General features: G+C 35.5%; 1 pseudogene; it reads left to right on the forward strand.

The window, feature by feature from the left end:
* The first annotated feature begins 2187 nt into the window (after positions 1-2187).
* Positions 2188-2933, forward strand: LOC101712303 (SUMO-conjugating enzyme UBC9-B pseudogene; annotated as a pseudogene).
* The last annotated feature ends 4129 nt before the right edge of the window (positions 2934-7062 follow it).

Consider the following 7062-nt stretch of genomic DNA (forward strand, 5'->3'; position numbering starts at 1 on the left):
CTAGTGAAGAATCTACCCACCATAAGCAATTCACAAGCCTCAATGAAGAAAACAAATTTTAAAAATAGAAAATGAGAAAAAACAAAAGCAAAATGCAACCCAATATCTCAAACTTGCCCAAGGCAAATGCAGGGGGCATTGAAGTGAAAGAAACTAAAAGCCACCTAGCTGAATTTTCTAAAATAGTAGTAGTGGAAGTAACACAATAGATGCATAACTCTCTTGACAAAACCAAAACAAAAATATTTACACAGAAAATTAAAGAGATGATGACCATAATGAAAGAAATGGTTAGTGAAACTAGAGTAAACACAGAAAAAAGAAAAACAGAGGAACTTAGTAAACACAGGGAAACCATGAATGGCTGATATTGGAAACAAATGGATGCCATCAACCAGATTCAAACAGATATCCAGGAGATTAAAAATGCTATTGAAAGTACACATAGTAGAACCAACCAATCTGAAGAGAGAATATCTGATCTAGAAGACAGAGTTGAGGATGGCAATCATCAAATGAAGGACTTCTTAAAAACAGCAAAGGATCATTAAAAAAATTAATCCAACAGCTGCTAGATGATACAAAAAATATATATAAGATTATTAGAATCAATGAAAAATTAGAAGACAGCACAAAGCACAAAAAAATTTGTTCACAGAATAGCAGAAAACCTTCCAAGCATGTAAAAGAAGTTTAACATACAGATAAGTGATGCATATACAACCTCAAATAGCTATGAGCAGAAAAAAACCACACAAGGCATGTTACAGTCAAAATTCCATATATTAGACACAATAACAGTATTTAAACCTGTTAAAGAAACAAATCACCTATAAAGGAAAATCCATCAGAATCACAAAAGACTTCTGAACACAATGAACACAAGAATGTCAAGGAGAGCTGGGAGTAAAGAATTTCAAGGCAAAAAAAAAAAAAAAAAAAAACCTCCAACCAGATTGACTTACCCCACAAAGTTATCTTTCTAAATTGATGGAGAAATAAGGTACTTCCATGGTAAAGAACACTTGAAGAAATTCATGACCACAAAACAAGCACTTCAAAAAGTTCTGAAGGGGGTCCCAGGATTTAGCTCAGAGGTGCCTCCACCTGCCTCACAAGTGCAAGGTCCTGAGTTCAATCCCCAGTACAAAAAAAAAAAAAAAAAATCAAGTTCTGAAGGCTATTCTAGAACAAGATAATGAAGACAACAATTCCAAGAATCCTAATAGACTGAATCCACCGGGCAAGGCAGACAATTAAATAGAATGAAAAGAAAGAACTAACAACAGCAAAATAATATAATATCAAGGATAAGTCAATACTTATCAGTTATAACCATCAATTTTAATGGTCTCAATTCACCAATAAAAAGAAACAGACTGAAAGAATGGATCAAAAAACAAGATCCAACAATATGCTACATATAAGAAATACATTTAGGGCTGGGGGTTTAGCTCAGTGGTTCTGGCGCCTGCCTTGCAAGCACAAGATCCCAAGTTTGATCCCTGGTACCAAAACAAAACAAAAAAAAAAAGAAATATATTTAACTCAAAAAGAAATCTACAGACTGAAAGTCAAAGGATGGAAAACAATACTCACTGCAACCGGAACCTGAAAAAAAGCAGGGGAGCTATTCTATTTTCAGACAAATTGGATTTCAAGCCAAGACTGATTGGAAGAGACAAACAATGTCATTACATGCTTGTTAAAGAAACAATCCAAGGGGAAGAGATAACCATCATAAAAAATAAATATATATGCACCAAATACTGGCTTACCTAACTATATAAAACAAACATTAATGGACATGAAAAATCAAATAAGCACTAACAATTTTACTGGGGAATCTCAATACCTCACTGTCACAAATAGATCAACTCGACAAAAAAATAACAAAGAAGTATCACAGCTGGATCAAACCTCTGAACAAATGGATTTAGTAAATATGTATGGAGTATTCCACCCCACAATAATAGAATACATATTCTTTTCAGCTGCACATGGAACTTTCTCCAAAATAGAACATGCTAATAGAACATGCTTAAGTGTGCATATTATCAGATCATAGTACAATAGAATTGGAAATCAATGGCAAAAGAAACCACCAAAACTGCATAAATACATGGAGATTAAATAACAACCTCTTGAACAGCAATGGGTCACAGATGAAATTACAGAAGAATTTAGACAGTTTCTACAATCAAACAATAATGCCAATACAACATAATGGAACTTAGGGGATGCAAGGAAAGCAGTCCTAGGAGGGAAATTTACAGTGGTGAATTCCCACATCAGAAAAACCGAGTGAGCTCAAACAAATAAACTAACGTTGAACCTCACCCTTCTAGAAAAGGAAGTGCAAGTTAAAGATGTATGAAAAAGGAAATTATAAAGATCAGAGCAGAGCACGGCTGCCTCTGCCCCAGAGATAGGTTGGGCCACAGCTGTCAGGGACTTCGAATAAGTCTGAGGATCACTCTCAGCAGACTCGCCCAGGAAAGAAAAGCTTGGAGGAAAGACCATCCAATTGGCTTTGTGTCCGTCCCTACCAAGAACCCCTATGGTACAATGAACCTTGTGAACTGGGAGTGCGCCATCCCAGGGAAGAAGGGGACTCCGTGGGAAGGAGACCTGTTCAAGCTGCGGATGCTTTTCAAAGATGATTATCTATCCTCACGACCCAAATATAAATTTGAGGCGCCACTCTTCCGAATGTGTACCACTCAGGCACAGTGTGCCTGGCCGTCCTGGAGGAGGACAAAGACTGGAGGACAACCATCATGATCGAACATATCTTATTAGGAATACAGGAACTTCTAAATGAACCAAATATCCAAGACCCAGCACAAGCAGAGGCCTACGCGATCTACTGCCAAAACAGAGTAGAATCTGAAAAAAGGGTTTGAGCACAAGCCAAGTATGTGTCCTCCTAAGCAGCAGCCTTGAGGCCTTGCAGAAAGGAAAGGATTGGTTTGGCAAGAATTCATTTATACCTTTTGCAAATCTAGTCGCTGTTATGGTCACTAGTCGCCTGCCACTGGCATTCTTTTCATCTGCTGAATCACCGGGTTTTCAAAAAGGGTCTCTTCCTTCAGTCTTTTGTATTATTTATTGTTATGTAAAACTTGCTTTTATTTTAATATTGATGTCAGTATTTCAACTGCTGTAAAATTATAAACTTTTATATTTGGGTAAGTCCCCAGGAGCTACTCCTCTGCTCTCAGAGGCAGTCATGATTCCCACTGCCCAGAGCTGCCCAGAGCATCTAGCTGGCTGTATGAGAAAAAAATCACTTGCTCCTCCCACTCATCATCCAGTCTCCACAGAACCTGGGCTGTGTTGCTTGTGAGACTCAGATCCAAAATCAGCTAGTGTCTCAAAACTGCATCACTTCCTTTGTGTTTAGGTGTTTTCTCTGTTGCTGTTTGGAGTAAACTGTTTATATTTTTTAAAAAAGATGAGAGCAGAACATACTGTAATTTAGACTAAATAAAATAAAGACTCAATAAAGACTTGGCTCTTTGAAAGATTAAATAAAATAGACAAACTGTTAGCCAAACTTATCCAAAACGGAAAGAAAAGATTCAAATCCATGCATTTAGGAATGAAAAGGGTAAAATCACAATAGATCCTGCAAAAATCCAGAAGATCATCAATACCTACTTCAAGAATCTGTACTCTAATAAGATGAAAAATGCAGAAGACATGGTCAGCTTCCTAGACATATGAGTTACCAAAGGTAAACAAAGAAGATAAAAATTCTAAATAACCCAATATTAGTCAATGAAATTAAAGAAGTAATTTTAAAACTACCAACAAAGAAAAATTCAAGTCCTAATGGATCCACTGCTGAATTCTACAAGAAATTTAGAGAAGATCTAATGCCACTACTCCTCAAACTCTTTAACAAAATTGCAAGGGAAGCAATATTCCCAAACTCATTTCTAGAAGCAAGCATTATCCTGATATCAAAACCAGAGAAAGTGCCAACCAACTACAGGCCAATCTCTTTAATGAACACAGTTGCAAAAATCCTCAATACGATGCTAACAAACAGAATGCAGAAAATCATCAAGAAGATTATACACCATGACAAAGTAGGTATCATCCCAGGGATGCAGGGATGGTTCAACATACACAAATCAATAAATGTAATACACCACATTAACAGAACCAAGGTCAAAACCACATAATCATCTCAACAGACGAAGAAAAGGCATTTGACAGTCCAACATCCATTCATGATTTTAAAAAAAGATTCTACAGAAAATTGGAATAAACCAATGACAAACCAACAGCCAACATCATACTCAATGGTCAAAACCTGAAAGCTTTCACTTTAAAATCAGGGACAAAACAAGGATGTCCACTATCACCACATCTATTTAATATGGTTCTAAAAACATTACCTAAAGCAATTAGACAAGAGAAAGAAATAAAAGGAATATGCATAGTAAAGGAAGAATTTAAATTATCATTATTTGCAGATGACATGATACTCTACATAGAAGACCCCAAAAACTCCACTAAGAGTCTCTTAGAATTAATAACCAAATTCAGCAGCATAGCAGAATACCAAGTCAACACTCAAAAATCAGTAGCATCCCTGTACAAGAATAACATACTCACTGAGAAAGAAATCAGGGGGGAAACACCTGTCACAATAGCATCAAGAAAAATGAAATACTTATGAATCGATCTAATGAAAGAAATTAAAGGCCTTTACATTGAAAACTACAGTACTCTGAAAAAGGAAATTGAAGAGAATATCAGAAAATGGAAAGATATCTCCTGTTCTTGGATTGGCAGAATATAGTGAAAATGGTCATACATCAAAACTGTTATATTTAACGCAATTTCAACCAAAATACCAATAGCATACCTCACAAAACTAGAGAAGACAAACCCAAAATTCATATGCAACCAGAAGAGATCTAGAATACCAAAAGCAATTCTGGGCAGCAAGAGCAAGGCAGGAAACACACAAACCCCAATCTGAAGTTATACTACAAAGGTACCATGCTAAAAACAGCATGGTATTGGCAAAGAAACAGACTTGAGGGTCAATATAATGGAATAGACGATGCAGAAATAAGTCTAAGCACACTCAGTTAACTCATTTTGACAAAGGGCCCAAACACCTTCACTGGAAGAAAGATACCCTCTTTAATAAATGGTACTGAGAAAACTGATCTTCTACATACCAAAGATTAAACTGAGACCTATAATTGTCACCTTGTTCTAAACTAAATCAAAATGGATCAAGGCTCTAAATATAAAAACAGTAACATTTAATCTGCTGAAGGATAAAATAAATAAAACTCCTGAAGGCATAGGTATGGTCAAGGACTGTATGAACAAAACTCTGATAGCACAGGAAATACTGCAAAGAATCAACAACTAGGATCTCATTAAATCAAAAATGTTTTGCACAGCAAAAGAAACCATCAACAGAGTGAAAAGAAAACCCACAGAATGGGAAAAAAATTTTACCAGCTACACCTCAGACAAAGAACTAATATCAAGAATATATAAACAACTCAAAAAAACAGACCTCCCAAATTTAAAGACCCAATCTAAAAATGGGCATCTGAAATGAATAGACATTTCTCTGATGAAGAAGTACAAACAGCAAATAAACATATGAAAAAAGGTTCAACATCATTAGTCACTTGAAGAATGCAAATTAAAACAAAAAAATTCCATCTCACTCCATAAAGAATGGCTATCATCAAGAAATCTACCAATAACAAATGCTGGTGAGGCTTTGGGCGAAAAGAAACCCTACTCCATTGTTGGTGGGAGTGTAGATTGGTACAACCAATATGGAAACCAGTATGGAGATTCCTCAAAAAAACTAAAACTAAATGCTCCATTTGATTCAGCTGTTCCCCTTCTAAGTATCTTCCCAAAATAGTTAAAAGCATCATGCCATTATGATATCCATGTTTACAGTAGCAGAATTTATAATAGCCAAATCTTGGAAACAGCCAAAATGACCATGAACAAATGAATGGGTAAAGAAAATGTGGTATTTATACACAATTGAATACTACTCTGCTATCAAAAACTTGAGTTGTTTTTAGGTAAATAGATGTACCTTCAGACTATAATGTTAAGCAAAATAAATCAGACAGACAAGTTTAAATATCACATTTTTCCTCTTGTAGAGGGCCAGGGGTTTAGCTCAGTGGTTCTGCCACCTGCCTCACAAGTGCAAGGTCCCAAGTTCAATCCCAGGTACAAAAAAAAACAACCTATCTGAACATTTTTTCCTCTTGTATGAGAAACCCAAAGGGTAAATAAAGAGGATAGATATTAGGAAGTAGGAAGAACTTGTTCAAATGAGAAGAGGAAGAAGGAGGTGGGGAGGGACAAGGGATTTAAAAAGGAGAATAGAAGGGAAAAATGAAAACAACACTTTTGTAAATGAGGAGAAGAAAGTTTAAAGGAAAGGGAGAGAAATGGAGGAAAAAAAGAATTAAGACATATTAGGCACAGGTACAAATGCCCTATGATGAATGTGATGACTATGTATGGCAAATATGTAGTAATAAAAATTGTTTTTAAAAACAGAATTCAACAACTCATTAAAAAGATCATATACCATGATCAAATCGGTTTACCCTAGGGATGGAAGGATGGTTCAACATATGTAAATCAATAAATGTAAAACAACAAAACAGAATAAAAGATAAAAATCATGTGATCGTCTCAATAGGTACAGAAAAAACTTTCAACAAAATTCAGTATCTTTTCATGATTAAAAAATCCTGACAAAAATAGGCATGGAATGATCTGACTCAAAATGATAAAAGCTATATGTAACAAACTCACAGGCAATATCATACCGAATGGAGAAGTGAAACGATTCCCTTTAAATTCAGGAACAAGACAAGAGTACCCTCCAAATTCCTGCTTAATATAGTACCTGAAATTTTAACCAGAGCAATCAGGAAAGAGAAAGAAATGAAAGAAATATGAATAGGAAAGGAAAAAGTCAAATTATCCGCCCTTGCAAATGATATACTTTCCATTGAAGATCCAAAAATTCTACCAGAA

This window comes from Heterocephalus glaber, unplaced genomic scaffold (genome assembly GCF_053883595.1).
Source record: "Heterocephalus glaber isolate CG9 unplaced genomic scaffold, H.glaber_assembly_v1.0 deba00001606, whole genome shotgun sequence".
NCBI classification, from domain to species: domain Eukaryota; kingdom Metazoa; phylum Chordata; class Mammalia; order Rodentia; family Bathyergidae; genus Heterocephalus; species Heterocephalus glaber.